The sequence below is a fragment of the Halyomorpha halys genome, unplaced genomic scaffold, assembly GCF_000696795.3.
Source record: "Halyomorpha halys isolate HHAL.00 unplaced genomic scaffold, Hhal_1.1 Scaffold48.1, whole genome shotgun sequence".
Taxonomy (NCBI): Eukaryota; Metazoa; Arthropoda; class Insecta; order Hemiptera; family Pentatomidae; genus Halyomorpha; species Halyomorpha halys.
This window is the reverse complement of record NW_027107227.1, coordinates 205,969-227,820: the sequence shown is the minus strand read 5'-3', so window position 1 is coordinate 227,820 and position 21,852 is coordinate 205,969. Positions and strand designations below refer to the sequence as shown.

The following is a 21,852-nucleotide window of genomic DNA, read 5'->3' as shown; positions in this document are numbered from 1 at the left end:
ACATATTATCTTACTTTGTTACACTATTTTAGTTGTTTGTATCTTTTTTAGCTCTAAGGATGCCCTGCAAAATAGGGTAAAACATTGACTCATAAAAATAGTTTTATTACTATTTGAGTTCTTTTGATAGCACCCGGACCATCTTTCTTTCATTTACTCCAAATAGTTAATCTACGATCTTCTGATGATAATTTATTTATTTATTCATCCTCTAAACCAATCGTTGTTGGGTTAAGTTGCAACTATTCATCTCCACTGTAAAACGTATTTATTATTGGCACTACGGTCCTAGATAAGCCTGGGCATGTCTTATAATATCCTTCCACTATCTCCTATCCCTGCCAAGCATCCTCCAACTTCTAATGTCGATTTTTTTCTGAATCTCCTCCACTTCGTCTAGCAACCTGAAGCGTGATCTTCCACTATCACGTCTTCCATAGGTAGGTCTTCGCGGCCTCGGTTTGGAGACTGACTCCGTGACCATACGTGCCCAGCTATCTGATTTGGCTTTCTTTCACAATTGGTGCGAAATCCAGTTTTGCGTACATCTGACGCAACTCCCCATTAGTTATGCCATATTCGCATACTAGGCCATAAATCCTGTGTAAAACACGTTGCTCCCATGCTAAAAACTTGCTTTCTGGAGCCTTCAATATTACCCTGGCCTCAGAATCATAGGTGACGACAGGTCTTACAACATTTTCATAAACTATTGTCTTGACCCAGTGAGACAGAGGTCTGTAATTCAAAATGTTTCTCATTGAAAAGCAGCATCTGTTCCCGGCGACTGTCCTTGCTATCGATTTCTCCACCATTTCACTACTTTCGATTATTACTACATCCCAATAATTAAAAGTTTCGACTGTTTTATAGGCCTGGTTTCCTACTTCGACATTTATCTCCTACTGACAGTTTTTTAGCCCTAGATGTTTTGCTGGCGTGTCAAATTCTTCAAAAGCCCCTGTCAACGCCGGTACGTTTTGTCGTTATCACGACATTGTCAATAAACGTAAGATGTTTTGTCAGCCCGTTATAAATAGTGCCACCAGGATACGTCCGAATGGCTCTTATTGCGGACTCTAAAGCTATATTGAACAGAGTAGGAGATAATGGATCTCCTTGTCTCAGCGTCGCAATCTTTAGACTACAAACAATTAATTTTTACCATGAAACCATTTCAGTTTAGGATCATTCCTGTGGAAGCGACAATTTTTTTGGGATATTTAATTTCACCTTTGTTTTCAGTAATGCTTCCCTGTTTATACCATCTTATGCCTGTTTAAAATCTATAAAAATTTTGTCTTCTTGGTATAAGTATATGTTTTTCAACATTGGCCTCAACAAGAAAATATGGCCTATGGTTAATCTTCCTGGTCTAAAACCACGTTGGCATTTACCTAAGATCTTGCACCAAAACTGTGCTTTTTACTCAGAATTTCAGAGCCTTTGTATAACGAAAGTAGCGAAGATAAGCCTCTATAATTACTGCTTTTGTTCGATTTCTCTCTCTTTTTTTTAAATAAGACATTGATTAATAATTAAAAGACATATTATAGGCGTAGCCTATCCTTTTGGCATCTGTATTGTAATCTAAATCTCGAATATTTAATCGTAAATCTCTTTGACTATTGTTTCTCCACTATCTCAGCGTCTATGCTCTCCGGACTTCAGTCAGTCTCCTGGATCTCCTTACACATCAAGGAAATTTTCGCGATCAGGAGTTGCCACATCATTATTGGTTGGGATTGTATTCTGTCCAACTCTTAGGACAAAATTAAAAAAATTTAAATGTTTAATAAATTACTAAAATATTCTCTTCGTGTTTCTGTGATTTCAAATTGATCGCTGATCAGGTTTGTGTAGTTGTTTTTATACGCACTCGTTGAAGGTAGGAAATTTTTCTTAAAACTAATATTTCAGAAAATTCATCGATTTCACCATTAAAAAGGAAATGTTGAAATCGATGAATTTCATGAATCAGCCCTAGATTATTTTTTCCATTGTTGGCAACCTCATTAGATTTTACCTTAGATTACAGGAGAAACACATATTTCAATGTTTGTGAAACTCTTTTCAACAATATCATCCGGAAGAACGTTCGCCATTAATTATTTAGATAAAACTTTAGGAATGATCTATTAATGACTTCTCGGGTATCTTTTCAGCTGGCGAACCCTGTCGAAAGCTGATCGCAATCAGTAAACACCGAGCCAAAGCAACAGGCACAGGCCCGGAGGCTCACCTTTTGTCCCCAGCTCCGAAGCCTATTAAATATTTACATCATTGTTCCTTGATGAAGCCAACACTCCACTCGCCACTCCATTACATCAAACATTTAACTTGTCCCTTTCAGTGCCTAATTTCCTAGCAATTCATGTTGAGGGCCTTCAGTTACTTGCCCAATGAACCTCCAGTTTGTATTAGTTTATGGCTTATAATCCACCACAAATGTTATTCCTCACATCGGTTTTTCAAAGAAAAGTATATCTATTGCTTACATCAAACATGAGGAGATATATCGAAGTGCTTGACTTCACTTTTAACCACACTCAACAAATATAATCCCCATGTAAAATTCCCAAAAACCCATATGTAAAATTCCAATATTCCCTATAATTCCCTTTCGAATTCAATTTGTGTTTAGAACACTGTGTGTCTAATAATTGTAGTCAATTTACCAGTGTACCAATTAACGTGGCCATATCAATGTACAAAACTAATTTATCTGGTCCCACTTAATTTACAGAAATAGGATCAATCGTGGTTTTTTTCCTGATACCACGTATATTAAATTTAAACTTTACACCCCGACTTACTTCTTTAATTATTAACGTGTTTATTATTTAATTATTTGTTAATTATTTTCAGATGTTTGGCGACCTTAAAACTTAACCTGAGACGAGACTTTCTTTATGAACAGTGAGTTATTTTTACTATTGTTTGAAGTAATAGGATTATGGTGATCCGGTCATAAATGTGTATATAATATGGGTAAATAGGAAAGAGTTCATATTCCAAAAGAAGAATGGTTATAAAACGAATGACTTTTAATAAATTATTAGTGCCTACGTTTCGGCCAGAATTTCTAGCCTTCATCAGGGTTGGCTTGGAAGATGGCGGATATACATGATTTAGATGTCCGTGGATCCATGATTGGGGAATCCGCCGTTCCAAGCCAGCCCTGGTGAAGGCTAGGAATTCTGGCCGAAACGTTGGCACTAATAAATAAGTTTTTTAACTTATTTTTGATATTCACTGACCGTACCCCCAACCATCGTCTTTTCACATATATTTCAGTGTACTAGTTTTGGAAAAAAAAGAGAAAAATAATTATATCATTTTTTCTATGTGGTGATAGATTAAATTATATCCTTCTTCCAAATTATACCCTTCCTCTTTTTTACAAGTCTAGCTAACTAGTACAAGTTTGATTGAAATTTGAAATGATTTATTATAATTTTTTATTTAGGTTCACACTAATCGTCGGTTTATATCAGATTTAAATAAATCCCCTTAATTTATATTTCATTATCACAAGTGAAAGTAAAATCTTGCTATTGTAATAACTATCCTGAAAAAATAAATAGTTATCTATGTCTTTAATATGTTATAATCATCCGTTATTATTATTATTGTTTATAATAATGGTGGTTATTATTTTTTTAATTAACATAATTATATGTATATTGATCGATACTTCTATGTTTCTATGAAAATTCATATTATAGGGTTTGTTTAGGTGTTAAAATAAACTTTCTTTCTTCTATAATACAATAGATTAACAGAAGAAAACACACGCACAATTTTCCTTTTTTTTTCAAGTTTCTTTATATTCAATATTTCCATCAAAAACTCGTTATCGAAATTAATCACGTTATTATTACTTCCTCTTATTATTTATCCCATAAATTGTTTGGCGAAAGTATGATGGTAATACATATATTTTTAAACTTTTAAGTTACTTAAAACGGTTGGATTCTTACAGAACAAACCTCAGTTAACAGTTAACTTTAACTCAGTTTTCATTCGATCAAAATGTTTTCCCATAAAAACAAAATGTAATTCAACAAAAAATAAATATAATAAAAAAGGAATGATGAACGTTTGACTCTAAATTTCGGTTTTTCTATCCGTCCTTGCTCAGAAATTTGTGACTTTTCCAATAATATTGGTACAGATAAGATACTGAAGATGAGGACGCAGCACCTCCGAAACGTTGAAGGCATGTATAAATCAAAGTAAAAGTAACACTAAAAAAAAATATAATGTGGATGGTTAGAACGTAAATAAATTTGTTTTTAGAAGGGAATTGTCAGGAATGTGGTTAATAAAAACCAAAAAAGTGTGCAAGTACTTAATAATTACCAGCGTTTCGACCCACAATGGATGTCTTTATCAGATCTATTGTGGTGGGTGGATGTGTTCACTGATAAGCAAAGGAATAAGGATATTCAAATTCTCATCACCGATAACCCTGATGAAGACCTGCGTTGTGGGTCGAAGCGTTTAAAATTAATAAGTGGTTGGAAGTTATTTTTATTTTTCTTGACTGCAGCTCTGACGATTTCTTTCTTTAGAATCATCGATTGTCTAAATGTAATAAATTTTATTTTTAATTATTTTTCACATACGTCAGTCAGCATCATCAAATTGCATTTATAAAAATAAAGAACACAACTCGTGTGCAACTAATTACTAACACAATTTATTATATGATGATAATATTTTTTATAATAATTTAAAATGATGTTTAAACATTTTTTTAATTTTTATTATTATTTTTAAGTATTTATGAACGAAGGAAAATATCTTTCTTCAGTATAGGATAACGTATCGAAGGAAAGAGGAAAGCTTTGGAGAGAGGATCGGAAAATATCATATATCTGATATTGTCAATTGAAAGCCTCTTTCGGATTACACACTCCTTTTTATCTTGTCTATACACAAGAGGAAATCTTCTTTTTCTGGTTCTTTTTCCGATATCTGTTGCATAAAAAAGAGAGCTAAAGATTTGAAGGTTTTTTTATAATGAATAAATAATGTGTCATTTTGTAATAAAGGTTACTTTTTGTTTTATAATTAAAAAGTCCCATATATTTCATTTATGTTATCCTAATCTTCTAAACTAGTCCGTAATTGGATTCATTGAATCTAATTACCATGAACGACTAAATTAAAAAATCATAAGTTATTCATTATTAATAGATAGAAAATGAAATTATTTCTTGAATGATACAAAATTATAAACCTAAACTTTTGTGAAATGACGAATTGATATAGATTATAGTGTTAGTACTACTTTTTATAATCAGTTTTATTTTTTTTTTATTAGTATGTGAAAGTTAGTAAATCATTCACATTTCATTCGATTATATATCGATTATTAATTTCGATATGAAGAATGAACTAGATATAAAAAATATGAAGTATTTGTAGGTCATCTGGATCCTCCACATAATTTTACGTACGTTTCCATTTAGAGCATTTTGGGCACTTACTTGTTATTTATTCGTGCTAAAATATTGCTTGTTATTAACATGCTAAAATATATGATTTAATAGTCATTATAGAAATTAATTTGCCCAGATTTTTTTCTGAATATCTGTGCACCGTTGTTACACACAGACCCCATAATCCTTAAGATATCTATTTCCAATCAAGCTATTAGCTACTGAGGTGGATATAACTTCAATACTTGATAAGAAGTTCAAATCAATGTTGGAAAATATCTAAAAAAAAAAAAAATTTAAGGAACTCAAAAGAATTATTCTTGCCTACAATATAGAATAAGAAAGGAAAATAACGTACTTTTCAATATCTCATATCTAGATATATTCGGAAAAGAAATTCTTTTTGATTTAGGCATCGGCCAATCTTGAGAATTCACCTCACCTCAGGTCATACTCGATCTTGTTAGTTATGTTTCTTTTTTGAATGTATTGACTTATTTTTCAAATATCTTTATGGTGTTTATAAACTCTAGAAATACTCTATCTATTTTAAAAATAATATATTGTTTTTGTCATTATAAGCCGCACTTTACAAAGTATAATGACACAATAGCAATGGCTCGAAATTAAGAACCTTTGACCCCTTTTTAGTCCAGTATACTCGGATTTATTATACTAATTCTTATTGTATTGTATTAACTGGAGCAAGTAAATATCTAAGAATATATATATATATATATATTTATAATGTATGATGAACATTATTTTATATTTCGGTTTTTGTAAGTCGTTACATTACTTGATCAGGATATATCATAAACAGGATTATTGTTATAAATAGGAAATTTAAGAAAAAATCATAGCTGTTAAAAAAAATTAAATACAATTAAAATGTAAAAGTGATCGAAAAGAAATCAAAATTATAATTACAGTGAATGAGGTGTTACATTAGTATGCAACAAGAATCGACGATTATTATTTTTATTTTATTCGATTTTTTTTCTTATCGTACCTCAAATGAATGATAGATGTTTTGCAAACAGAGGATATCCGGACAAATTAATAAATAAGAGAACACAATGGATCTGGTCGGCGAGAGGAAAGAAAATCCATTTCACCTATTGTTCCGAAAAATTAAAGGTTGTGTTTTTCATTTAGCATTTTTTCACTCGTTAAACCAAAAATGAATTATTCCATCTAAAAAGCCATTGTTCGAACTGGATGTATAAAGCTGTAAATTCGTGATATATTTTTATTTTGGTAAAAGCTAGGGCAAAATTAAACCTTTAAAAGTTTCTTCATATTATTACTTTCAATAACCAATATATGAAATGTATAGTAAGGGAGGACAATAAAATTGTTATCGCAGAAAATATCGAATTCTAGTTTTTGACGGATATAGACGTTTTAGGGTTCCCTAAGTCAGCGGTTCCGAAAGTGGATGCCACAAGTGAGTGCTAATTTCACAAAAATAAAAAAGAAAAAAATTAAAGAAAAAGAGAAGAAAAAATTAATAATTTAAATAGCCAATATACTGCATGCACTTTTCTTTTCAGTTGAGTTGCTTTCCCATTTTCTTGAATATCTAATCACTCAAAACATAATAACTGTTCCAGAATTATATTTTTTAGTTCGATAAGGGTGTCTAAAATGTTTTTCGCCTAACAAGCGTGTATTCTATTTTTTTTTTTTTATCCCAAGAAGAGTACCGTAAAGAAAAAGTTGGGGAACTTTACCCTTTGTTCAAATAACCAAGTCTCGGAAAATTCTCTCTCTGTATTTTTTTAAAAGTTTAGCTCAAAACCGAAAAATCGTACAAAACTAAAATTATATATTTAGGACAGGATTTTTTTCGTTATCTCAAACACGACTCTACCGGTTAAACTCGGTGAATAATGGCGCAATTGAGAAGTCTTTATTATCATATTAGTATTTTCCTCATTAAAATAGTTTAACAGGATAATAAATAACTGGTTTTTATTGTTAGGAATAATACACAATAGACAAACACAAAATATAAAATAATTTAAGAATAAAAAATGAGAAATAGAGACAGGAGTTTGAATAGGAAAAAGTCGAGATCGCGCAATCCCTTTTGATCGCATTCATAAGTACACAGTTCGTTATATTTTATTAAACTATTGTATTTTTGGCATGAAAAAAAAAATGATATTCAATACTTTCACCGGACAAAACCCTAAAATACGGATTATCATTGTAAGAAAAATTACGTATTTTATTAAATATTTTATTCTTTTAAACATCTTTATCATCTCTTTATTATTATCTCTAGTACAATTAAGAAATAGGAACATATTCAACATATAAGGGCAAGTGTCTTCTACATAATTGTCAACTTCCCAAGATGTTTTTAAATAACATTACTTCTTTCAATAATTGGGCTATTTAAAATAACATTACTTCTTTCATCACTTTAATTTTATTAATTATATTCTGTACCATTATTTACTTTATCTCATTCTGTTTATATATATTTTTTATTTTCTGTATTCATTGGTTGTTATATTTTTTCTTTTCTTAGCCCTGATGAAGCCTAGAAATTCTGCCCGAAACGTTGGCACGATTAAATAAGTTATTTCAACTTATTTGTGTTATGTTTTGACCGCACCCCCCAACCATCTTCTCCTCGTATATGTTTTTAAATATTTTAAAATTTTCATTTCTAATGTTTTTTCCAATTGACTTTATTTACAAAAATATTTCTTATGATCTTGCGTGATGGTATGAGTAAGAAAACGAAATGAAAAAAAAAAATGTTATGAATATTAAATATTTAATATGTTTCTGTCGTCAATATATTCAAAAACATTTTTAATTATTACTCACTGAATTCCGTTGTAATATTGAAATTTATCTGTCCATTCTTGAGACCAAAAATCAACGATAAAGGTGTTTCTGGGCACCAGGTTAAACAATGAGAAATAAGGTGAATTCCCTGATTTCGAAATCCTCTACATTACTGATATTACAAGTAAAGTTGCCTTCCGAACTCAAAACCCAAGTACTTCAAATCCGAATTCTCTGTACCTGCCTTGTTCGTTGTGTTACTGTGCTAACACTTCCAGTTGATGCTGAAGTTTATCAAGACAGGTATCCTGTTACTCGCTGAAACACAGATATACGCTGACACACTTGTCACTCCATTTCTAGTGACATTTAGCCGACGATTGTCAGAATCCGTGCGTGGTCTTGCAACAGCCTCTCTGAATCGATAGAGATATCTCAATCTAATTTTGTTTTTAATATTAATTTTTTTACTCGTTATTAGAAGACATTTTTTTTGGCCTAATAATGAAGAATTTTAAAATTTCAAAAAATATCGGACATTTCAATTAAAAAATACAACAATGTTCAACAACATCGGAAGCCTAATATCGATCATACTGATACATAAGTCGATGGTTTTTAAGCAAAATATCCATATCTGTTTGTTATTTCTAGTTCAGGCTGATCTTGGTATGTGAAGGTTGAGTTTTAATTTGAACTTTTATTTATTTCAGTGGCTTATAGATTGCTCTATGTTTCTTGTTCGTACTCCCTACCGGTTCATACGGGGTGTTTTATAGGTAAAAAACTTATTCTAACCACAGGGATGAGTTTTAATTCCGTAGAGTAGCTACGAAATAAAAGTTAATTCGCCCACGCCTTAATCGAACCGGCTCCGCTACAGACTTCAGGATACTATAGTATCAACACATTCTACAACTACTGCCTCATCAACTTGTCCTCTCTGACCTTAAAATGAATACATAAACTGCTGGTTGGGGAAACTGGCCTTATAGAGATAACTTTAAATGATCCTATAAAGACAAACTTTCTCTATACCTGAACTAGAGGCGTGTGTTTTACACTATATGCAGGTCAGAATGCAATCACATTTCATTAGTCCCATCATCGTGATATCCAAACTTTTCAGCACATATGTTTGTAGTCATATCTTCAATACATTGTTCTAGAGACCAAATGAAGAAAAAAGTCTGTAAGTTCACCCCAATTTTTTATTACTTTAATAAAAACTATGTATAAGAAATCAAAATTTATGAGTCTCCCAACTATAAGAAGGGGGAATAAAAAATGGTGGATGTTTCAAAACTTTTAGAGCAATTAATTTTTTATTCAAAGTTCTATATGTTTAAAACTGCCAATATCATTAGAAAACCTAATAGGGTACCATTTAAAGTAGAGTAATTTTTTTTTAAATATGAGCCCTAATTAAGTTATTTACGTTCAATATTTCCTGAAAAATATTTTATAAAAAATGCACTGAAAAATTGGAAGTTAGTGAAATATTTTGAGAAATCTATTTCTAAGGAACCATATATCTGCCAGCATACAAACTAAAGTCAGTTAAATATACTTTAAAGTAGTTTAAAACGTTTATATTCGTAGGAGTAGTAGTTTTTATGACATTTGACAAAATAAATTCACAAAATGTTAATTTCTACTAATATTGAATAATATTTTTGATTTATGAAAAAATGTATCTCCGGAACCATAAAACACGCTGATGTCTGCCAGCACTCAAATTAAAGCTAGTTTAACACACTATAAAGTAGCTGAAGACACTTATATTCGTTGGAGTTGTAGTTTTCATGATATTTGCTAAAATAAATTGATTTATAGTTATTTGAACAAAATATCTTATGCAAAATTCATTGTTTTAAGCAACTTTATAGTAAGTTAAGTTACGCTTATTTTGAGTGCTGACTAACATCTGCACTTCCAATACTTCCTGAGTTATTGTTTATCATAAATAAAAAAAAATTGTCCGAAAACTAGAAATAAACTTTTTGTGTATTTTTTCTGTCGAATGTCATAAAGATTATCATAAAAACTACTACTGATAGGAAGATAAGTGTAATAAATTACTTTATAGTATATTTATCTAGCTTTAATTTAAGTGCTATTAGATATTTTGCCTCTGTTGTGCCATTAGATAATAAATGAGAAGAAGATGTAATATTAGAATAAGTTAGGACAATATAATCCCAGATCACCAGTTTGGATTCTGAACATTCCACTCCACTATCCAGCAATGTCATCGAGTGGTGGGCGTTGTCTTCTTTGGAGCGCGGGGTGTACTGCGCTGGAGTTTTTTTCGATAATTGTTGGTCTTTGATCAAGTCTGGCACCCGGGACAGCTTTACAAACTCCGTAAATTCCTACCTCCCTCATACTTTCTCATCATTCGTTCCGTTCTCACTGATCGATTATTTCAAGTATACCACAATGGTTCCTATTCATCCCTCTATTCTTAGTCCGCTGGTGTCCCTCAAAGTAGTTTCCTCGGTTCCATCCTCTACACTCTCTATACAGCTGAGATCACTTCTAACACTAGCCTCACCACGTATGCCGATGACACATATATGCTTGCAGTGCTTCTTCGTAAATCTACCGACTGGCCTACAGTATTCTTTAATAATGTTGCTCTTACCCCTGTAGAACAGATCGGCTACCTTGGACTACATCTGGACAAATGACTAACTTGGAATCCTCACACAATACTGAAAAGACAGGAAACTGCACGTCGATTCCCACTATTACAGCACATACTAGACAAACGGTCTAAACTTCCAACTCATTACAAAAGACTGATCTACATGACAATAATAAGGCCTAACTGGACGCACGGAGTTGAGGTTTGGGGCTCCACTTAACCTGCGAATTCCTCTCGTCTCAAATCCTTACAATCCACAATCCTTCGTAAAATTCTCAATGCTTACTCCGTCACAAATAAAACCATCTATAAAGACCTTAATATTCCTTATGTAAGGTACATACGGAACATTAACCAGGTATCAATCGTTCCATTATAAACTACCTAACCTCTCAAACCTATTTGTTTCTAACCTTGCTTCCTCTTTCATTCCAGGCAATCCTCTGAGGCGCCTAAAAGGAAGATGGCTAGACTTTATATTTTCTATCAAAATAATCTAAAAATATTTTTAGAGTGGTGCCAATGGGTAGTTTCTCTACATGCCTGTATCATTCTGGTCTTCAAATTTAATGTTGTATTTTATCTACAGTTGTAAATGTCAATGAATAAATAAATTTTAAAAAAAATAAAGTCAGGACAGAATACGTCGAAGCCTTTATTGAGTATGGCTTCCTCCCATCGTCTCTCTACCAACTGTCTCTTTATAAAAAACACATTATTCCTTACTTCTTTCATGAGAATTTCTCCTTTTTAGAAGTTTAGTAACCAAGGTCGTTCCGATTTACATTTCTTGGGTTCACACTTACGTGTATGTTAATTTATTGCAGCATTCAGAGTAACTATCAACTATCCGCTTTCGATATCTCATCGTAGATGGTTTAGTTCAAGAGTCTTTGTGTATAAAATTAAGTGTGATGCAGGTTTATGTAAATATAAAAGCATCTTTTCCATGCTTTTGTACATTACATCATTCTTAGAAAATTACTTCTGGAATAATAAGGTGCATAGTATAGTCATATTATATGGCATTTGAATTGTGCAGTATTAATGTATTTGTCGCTTATTGCTTTTATTGTGATTTATTCATGTGGTTTAAGTATATTTATATGTTTTTTATTTGTTGATCAGTAATAAATTTATAATATTGCCACAGTTAAATATAAGGATGGATTTGTATATCTAAGGGAAAACTTGATGATAATACTGCCTTACCCCCCTATACACTCCAGCAGACAGATCACAATCCTCCCCTCCTTCCCCCAACGCTATAAGTTACAGCAGGCGTCCAAACAAAAACAACGCAGATAAGAGGCGGCCATATTTCTACGCCCTGGCGTCCTCTGTTGAAATACAGTCCTGCCAACCCCACGTGTCAAGTTTTCCTTTCCTTCCCACCTTATGTGAGGACTAATAAAACTGAGCGATATTCTCGCCTAGTGGTTCGTGGCTAGGCATCAAATGTAGTCAGCTTCAACATACACTGTCAATATCCGCTGAAACGTGTTTTGAATTGATCAGGCCAAAGTATTAGTTTCTGTCTTGTATAACCTAAATTATTATTTTTCTCCACCATATCGTTTTGGTTATTACTATTTTTTCTCAATTCATCGTTCTGATAATATTTTCTATTATTTTTTTGTATTTATTCATAAAATAACATAGTTTATAAAATAGTTTATGCATGTGAAAAACAAACATGTATCTTAATAATGAAAATGCTCTTCTGTAGGTTAGAAAAAATGACTTAAGAGATTGAGAATTTAAATAAATGCAAAATTATTCTGAATTATAAAAAATTTCGAATGGCTTTTGTTTTAAATTATAATCAAGTGTTTGCATACAGTTTTATTTTTTTTTTAAATTATTTTATTTTCAATACATTTAATATGATGACCTAGTTTTAGGTAAGATTATTTGTCTTTTTTTTATAATCGTTAGGATTAATGCAGAATAAATATAGATTGTGAGAAATAAAGAGAGTATTTCATATAGTTTTAGGTATTCCAGGTTATGCTATGATAGTTGAATATCAAGTAAGACAATTAATTTAGATTGATTGTGTATAAATGCTGATAATTAAATCAATTAACAATGAGTTTGAGTTAGTTATCAGGCAATAAATTTTAAAACAAGCAATAAATTCATTAAAGTTATGCGGCTAATCTTTGTACATAAAGCATGATACACTCTTGAAACTTCACATTAACAAAATAGAATTATCTGCTAAATTTATAAAATTTGTCCACCTGAATAACTCGATATATGTTTCATTTGAAGTCTTAAGTTGAATTGAAAACACATTTTACTGTCTTTTGAAAACATCATAATAAATTTAAGGAATCTTAATTTAAAGTTTAGTGAAATTAAACACAGTATGATGTTACGTAACTTTATGCAATATTATAGCGTGAAATTTTAGTCTTATATAATATTGATATAAAATTATGAGCTAGACACCACATACCATATGCAATGCATGACCAAAATTGCTGCTGAAATGAATTATCTCTGTATTCAGGTCAATTAGTTATTAATTAGGTTTTGAATGCAATATTACTTTACGAGATAACAATTTTGGAAATTAGACTGAATGAATTAGATTTTCTTTTAATTATTCGGCCCGGTTGGAACATATTGTATGGAATACACTTTCAAATTAAGGCCAGGTGTTACTGTAGGATATGTTAGGATATCCACTGTAGGATATGTTAGAAGGGTTGTAAAGTGGTCTGTATATAAGTAAATGAACTGAAAACAAAAATTTATTTAAATTGAAGGCGCACTCGATACAATACTATTTGTTTCAGACCAAACCAAATCCAAATTACCACATTTTATGAGAAAACTACGCGTTATAACTTCACCCTATCCTACAATCCCATTTTCAAAGAATGAAATGGAAGTGGCCAAGAGTCCTATTGTAAATAACTATATTAGGTAAACTGATCTACTGCTGTGACTATGAATGATTGTCTGATCTCACATTGCCGTCTAATATTGAATTTGTTTAGCGGGTCACTGAAGAGGATCTAGGAGGGTGAATTCCGGAGAGCGAATTTGTTGATCGGGTGCATTAAAGGATTGTGAAATGGTGAAATTGGAGGAGCAGAAGTGAGAAGGAAAAAAAAAGGAACGAACAGAAACTTTGTGGTGTATAGAAAAAATTGGTGTATAGACCGAAATTGATTGTAAAAGGAAACTGTAGGGGGAAAAACTTGTTTATTATATCTTATTATTATATCTCTTTATATCTTATTATACCATGTGTAATTTATATATGCCCGATTACGGATTGATGAGTATGCTGTGTGAGATAGCAACCTGATGTATTTAGGCGGCATAGATAAATAAAGTATTTCTCTCTCTCTCTACCAATTGGCCAAATTTTCCGCTTAAGTCCTGAATGGCACTTTCTCTAAGCCTCCAATGGCTTTCAGTGCTAGTGACACTGTTGAAAGGGAAGCGTCGTGAACATCCAAATATGGAGATTTTCCATTTACAAATGGGAGAAATAGCTCGGTTCGGAGTTTTCCTAGCTAAATGTTGATATTTGATAAAGGAATGTATGTGTTTAAGATTTAATTTTACATTAAGTTAAATTTTGTTTCTACTTATAATTTTGTTATTTAGTTTATATATCAATGTTTTTAGAGTGCTACCAATGGGTAGTTTCTCTACATGCTTGTATGGTACAATACATTATGATTTCCTCAAATTTACTTGATGTATTTTATGTACAGTTGTAAATATCAATAAATAAATTTAAAAAAAGTTTATATATCTCTGTCAATAGGTCAAAAGTTCTCAGATCTCTGTTAAAGATGTCTGGATTTATATGACATAATATAATAGGGCAAAATTATAATTGTAATGACCAGATTATCATTCGGATTTGTTCATATAGTTAATAGACTTTTTAGCCCTAATGAATGTGAGAGATAGGTTTATTGCCGTTCTTTAATGAAGTTATTGACGTGTATAAAGGCAAATAATACTAATGTTGTTGGTAGTTAGGCTAATCGCTAATCCTTGTAATTGTTACTGGAGCGTTGCGGGCTTACCGCGATTCGTGGTGTACCCGAGCTGAGTGTGTCCCAGGACTCAGGACCTAATAATGCTCATTAGTGATGCAAATTAGCTTGTAACTCGTGACACGGGGCTTCTTGTCCCAGCTTTCAGATAGCATCTACTTGATGCTCGGAAATCTGTCCGACTATCAAGCATTTTTATTGATAGTCCGATGATTTAATATTTTCAATATTTCTCTTAGTGTACAAAAAAAATAAGCGATCTATTGGAAGTATTCAATGAGTTAAAACCTTAGATGATAATTTTTTCATAATACTTGCTGATAATACTGGTTTTTTTCTCACAAGCTGGATTATAACCAACAACTTTTCCACCCCTAACTCGGGAGAGAGTCAATTCCTGTGGGTTCTTGGAGCCCTCCTGGGGTTCAGCCACCCTCTTTAATTGGGTAAAAATCTGGCGTCGAGCGTGATTCTGACCAAATCACCTCCTTGCACAACCCTTGGTCTGGTAACAGTACTTCCTTACAAAGTACTGAACCCCTGACCCTTCATGGGTTGTAGCGATACAGAGTTAAATTTTTTTTTTCTAACCCGGTGTAGAGAGGTGTAGCCTTGACGATTTATCACATATTAGGAAATAAACCTCTATATTTTCCTAGTATTTTATACCTACTTGTCTTACCGTTGCGAGTAGGTCTGATAAAAACTGAATTGAGTATAGGTGAGGAGTTAAAGAGGGAGTAACATGTAGCAATAACATCAAAGAGTTAAGGATGTTGTTATTGCTGCTTGTTTATGTTACTCCCTCTTTTACCTCTCCACCTTTAATCAATTCAGTTTTGCTCTGGCCTCCTCCCAACGGCAAGACTAAGCATTTCTCTTACCAGCACACTCCTAACGTAACATTTTCTTTTCTCATTTGAGTATTTTTCTCGCCTGGACACCTGGATTTCTTATTTTAAATCATGAGCCGAGGTAAGAAGATCTTAAATCTTGTACGAGATCTAGATTCTTCGGCCCCTGAAGGAAGAATTTAAAATTTCAAATTGCATTGAAAGTAACTATCCAGATTTTTGCCATTGACTCATCAACACGTATTAATAAAAAAATAGTACAAATTGTCTACCATGAGATAAATGATCACGAAACACCTCCTAGGGTGTTTAAAAGTAAGTGGGCTGAATATGCTGTTGCAGTAATTTTTACAATGATTTATGGGTTACTAGAAAACCCGTCAATGCTATGCCATTGTTCGATTTAGGGATGTTGGTAGATTAATTGAGTATTATTGAAGTTTGTTGTAAATTAATCGTGGAACGATTCCCAGCACAACTAGGAGCTTCATGGAGGAGCTCGGGGTCGATGTCCAGGACGTGGCTAGGTTGACAGAAAATATAATACTTGACTCCCTGGGAATGCATCCACATGCATGGAAATTAATGAGTATGGGAGTTTATCCAGAAGTGGGATGGCATGCATGCATCGCATATCTTATTTGTTGTTTTAGTTATTATTTTAAATATTTTAATATTTGTTATATAGGGGAATTTGTTGATTAAATGAAATAGGGGTTGTAAAATGGAAGGGAAAGAAAAAGAAAAGGAATAAATCGAAAAACTTGTAGTTAGTTTGTATACTGGTATTAATTGTAAAAGAAAAGTAAAAGAAAAGTGTGGAAGAAAAAAAATGTTACCTATGTATTATATTTTATCATGTAAAAATATGTAACTTATATTTGTCCAGTCACGGATTGATCAGTATGCTGTGTAATGTAGCAACCCGATATATTTGGGCAGCATGAATGAATAAAGTATTTCTTTCTCTCTCTAGTTATTTATACATTGGATTATTGGCTAAATTTATTGCTTAGTATATCTATTTAGTTTATAGGTGTAAGTAACATTTAATTGTAAAAATGCATGGTAAATAAAATATAAATATCATAAACACGACTCAACAAATCTACACGAAACTTGGAAGTGGTTTAGGACTTCATACACCGTACCAAAGGGCACAAACCAGATATAATTAAACAAATGAGAATCGGTGATATAAATCAAAACGTTTTAAATTGTTTTCTTTATTTGAAACAAACATTTCGTTCTTATAAGGGCATTAAATCTAAATTATGCTTATGTAGGTTAAAATATCCGGCAATTAGCACGGTTGTATTAACGTTGGAATTGGATAACATTTAGAGGAGCTATAAGCGATTATATGTGGAATGGTCATTAGTAGACAAAATCCTGCAGAGTCAAGGTGAAGAAATTCTTAATTTTTAATTGTTTTGAAAAATTGTATTTCATGGTTTCAGACGATGTCAAAAGCGAATATGATTTGTTTTTTTATAAAACAATTTTTTTTTTTAACATTTACTGAAATCCTTACTTTATTTTTATAATTTTCTGTGAATATAAATATAATATATCGTCTACTGGAATCAGCAATATTTTTTTTTTCTTCGAAAGTAGGTGACTCAAGTGGTACTTTATTAATGATAACCGTAAAAAGAAGGAACAAAATTAGTTTTGTTAATAACTTTCTGTTACCTCCGGAGAAATCGGGACAGCTTATAACATTCTCGAAAACTCCATATATAGAGAAAACCCTATCACAATCGGGTGAATGGTATGGCAGCGAATAAAGTATGAACAAGCAAATATTAATTTTTATATATTAGATTACTCTTTTTAAACTGATTTTCCCCGCATCACCTGTAAAGCCATTTTAAGAGAATATCAGATGTCTACGAAGAGTAGAAAGTAGCCTTCATTAGTCTGAAGATTGGGAAACTTATAACGTATAATCAATGATACAAAGTAATATTTTAACAAAACGTGCAACTGTTTTTAATTAGTATTTAATAGTTGAATTATATTCAAATTGGATTAAGATTATTTAGTTGAAAATTATTATAAGATAGCACTATATCTCTTTAATGCTCTTCGTTTTTCTTTCACTTTGGTTGGTAAAATTGAGGAGACCTATTCTTTGATACTTCTATTTTCATGTGCAGATTAGTTGTCGTCCAAAACGTAAGGACCCTATTCCTCGGTCTGTACTGAATTCTAATGAAGAGGTCTAACTGTGGTGGAGAGACCGTGAAGGGGAAGCTATGAGGGCTTGTGCGCCCAGCTTCTAGATCTCTGTGATGAAGAGCGAGCACTTGTCGCGTACGAACTTAAAGAACTTTGGCTGAACTTAAAATGTCCACAAGCCATAAAGAATGGCTTTATCATGAATTGGTATACACTACAAAGGTTCTTATCTCGGGTTAATACCATTTATCATATTTTCCTCCTTCCTCATAATTTGTCCTCACCATACAGAATATATCTTCTGAAAACGGATGTAGTAACTGGCAAGATAATCAAAATGAGAAGCTTAAATAGATTTACTAACCTCATTGAAGGGATTCATGCCTCAGCAAGGAAACTAAATAAGTTTTTTGTGCCTTCGAAGAGTCCTCTGAAATGTGGGAGCAGTATATAATTTTACATAATTACATATACAAAGTTTAGTAATTATCCTTATGCCAACGAAAATAATACTAAATTAAAAAGATTAATGTAACTTTTAATCAATAAGCAAGTCCAAATAAAATAAAATCAATTTAATTATAAGATGTAAGGACATATTTCCATCATCTAAGAATGAACTTTATCAGGCTGCTAAAGATGTTTTATTGACTCTGCTTAAGAAAACAACAAAAAAATCTTTATATTGACTAAAAAATTGCCAAGTGTATTCTCATAAAATTCTTATAAGAATTCATAAGTATTCTTCCGCAGCTTCTTATTGGAAATTGTATTTTTAAAATGCTTCATCAAATATTTTATTTCAAATAAGGTTTTTATCGAATTTGTAATATTGTTTGTCCATAATTGCAATTCACTTGTAATGTTAAAGTAATTTCCATCGAATTGAAGATCATTAATATTATAAGAAATATTTTAAAACTGAAAGAGAAGTTTTTATAATTTCATAAGCTTTCCCAACAATATTGCATGTCTGATTTATTCTTCTATCGATACATACGAAATATACTCACTTTTCGTTTCTTTATTACAATGTAATATTTTAGTTAATCCAAATAAATAGCAACATACTTCAGCATTCTTCAATATTTCAAGTGGTCCCTGAATTGTGTTTAAAGCAAAATTCAAATGTAAGTATTGTAAATTTATAGTTTATTCTTAGTTACAGAAATAATTACTGAAAACCGATCTGTGTTTAATCTGTGTTTATAAAATCTAATATGTAATGGAAGAAATCCAGTATTTTTTACACTTAAAGTTGGACTAGTTTCTCAGAAACCTTTTTTCTGTCGGCAATCTGTGGCTGAACCTAACTTAATTGCATTGGGAGAGCTTGATATTAGGATATGAGAAGAACATTTGGCAGAAGATAAATTGTCTTTTACTTAGGAGAGTGAGTTAGTTGTCAGGTAGGCGTTGGCACCGCATCAGTTCTAGACTCGTTTATCAAACCTTAATGTCGTCTCCTTTAATTTAGAAATTTTCTTATTCCATTTAATTTTAGTTTCAATCGCATCATCACAGTTTCGATCATATTATAACAATACTCAATAAAATAAAAAGAGGTGTCAGTTGACAGGAACGAAATGAAAAAATCTGGAGCTATAAGTGCATTACACAAGTTTCACTCACATCCCTGCTTACGTTTCACAAATATTAGTAGATTGGTAGGCATATGTTGAAGTAGTTGATATTTTTGTGATTTTCGAATGAAAAAAATTAGAGACCCTGGCGAAAATTGTGAACGTAACATTCTTATTTTTTATTGTTAAAATTGGTATTTTTGGATTTCTCGAGGAGGAAAATAATAAAATTATTTAATATTTTGTATTCATTTATTGTATATTATTGCTAACGATGAGAATTGTAATTTATTTTTCAAATAAATAAAATTTAGAAATATTTTAAAAAATAATTGTTATATAAATCCTTCAGACTATTTAAATGAGGATAAAACCTAGCTTTTAGAGACCGTTTAATTTCACATTGCAATGATGAGTTTAATCAACATTGTTAGAGACGTTTTCAAGAAAATTAGTAGCACATAGATCAGTCACATTTCAAACATATACTGCCTTAATTATGTAATTCAATTATGTACGATTTCTAGTTTTTGAGCTAGACTGCTCACAGGTGTGTGACCACTTTGCGAGAATGAGTTTTTGTATTCAGGGGATCACAAAACGAAATTGGAAAATTTATAGGATATACAACTCTATATATGTGTATACAGTTGTAAATAACAATAAATAAATTATTAAAAAAAAATTACTCCAGTCTATATTGTATTGTAAGATAAAATGTGATATTTAAATTTCCTATGGAATCGATATGATATCGAAATACCATGGAGGGCGGGAGTGGAGGGTTTCATGCCATTTTTAATTTCAGGCGCTTTTTAAATATTGCTCGATTTAACTATCTTAAAGTTTCCTCTTCCCGTTTTAAGCTAATATTTCAAAAGTGATATAGGACCGTCGCTCCTCGGGGGTCTTGGCGGGGATTGCCTTGTCTTGTGATATGATCTCTTGTGAGAATGTGACATGTCGTACATCGACCATTCTACTTGCTATAATTGTCTGTTTAAAAAGCCAGATAAGTAAGGCTACCATGGAGGGTTTCATACCGTTTTTCAATTTCAGGCGCTTTAAAATAAATAATAACTCAACTTCATTGATTAAATGTTAACATTAATTTAAAATTATAATTTTCGAGATGCTATTGATTAAAATTTGTTTTATGTTGTATTTGAACACTTGAATATAAATGATTCGAAGAAGATCTCTGATCATACATTTATCATGATACAACAATACGAAATATTGTTAGAAAATGGACAAGTTTTTTTACACAAAGACTATGTTAAATTTTCATAATGAAATTTAGATGCTAAAAATGTAAAACGCAATAATAAATGTTGCTTCAGAGTTAGAATGAATAGTGGTAGTCAATGGCAACGGCACGACTTGTGTTTGCTATCCTCTTCGTGCAAATACTCAACATGAAGCCCACTCACTGGAATGTTTTCCTGGACTGTTATTGTTTCTAACAAGTGATGTTTTAAGAACCCAAAGAAATGATGATATCAATACCTACATTCTGTAGGTTGTAGTTCTATTCATTACATTTTTCTAATTATTTTATGTTAGAGGTAATTTATTATTTTGTTTATTTCATATTTTGGTGCCTCATGCCTCTGTATTAAGCTGAAGTAACTATTTTTATACCTTCATTATTTAACAGTATTTCAGTCATTTAGTATAGATTCTCTACATCCAGAAATTTAAGACATGCTAATCGGACATATAGATATAGAGGAAATATTTTCTAATATAATTTTATTGATTATATGACGATGATTTCTGCTTGTTATTGATCCTTGGCTTTGACAATCAATCTTTCGTAAGATTTGTTAGCGAGTGGTAATATCGGTAACAGCTATAATATAATTGTCCTAAATAGTGTATTTATGGTTTATTTTTATTGAAAATATTGTTAAAACGGAATATATAAGATTATATGTTTAGACTATATTTATAAATTTTCTATAAATCAGCAGATTTGGTTTAAAATACGTGCTTACGTTATATTGTATCTCTAACTCACTATTCATAACTCATGGACAGAATTAAAGACAAATCTCACACCTATGATTTGTCTTTTGTTGAAAGAAAATGTAAAATTAAATATTCTTTTATTATGTACCTCAGAATATTTTGATCCTAAGATTCTGTTCCCGGGCGATCTAGGAGAACTGCCCTAGATAATTGTAACCCCGACACGCTTTAGTTGTATATGCCCACCTGTTGAGTCAAGAAACTGATGTATGTTTATTTCTACTGTTTTTCAATTCACCTAGATCGCCGCCTTACCTG

The 21,852-nt window shown here is 31.6% G+C and overlaps 1 protein-coding gene across 2 annotated transcripts in view; it reads left to right on the top strand.

Moving 5' to 3' along the window:
• SPR (Sex peptide receptor) overlaps positions 1-21,852 on the top strand; it is a gene marked incomplete in the record, with an annotated part of 538,241 nt that overhangs the window by 359,144 nt on the left and 157,245 nt on the right. The window contains 1 exon segment of one of the 2 annotated variants that reach the window (XM_067045510.1): positions 2,869-2,919. 2 annotated transcript variants of the gene reach the window in all.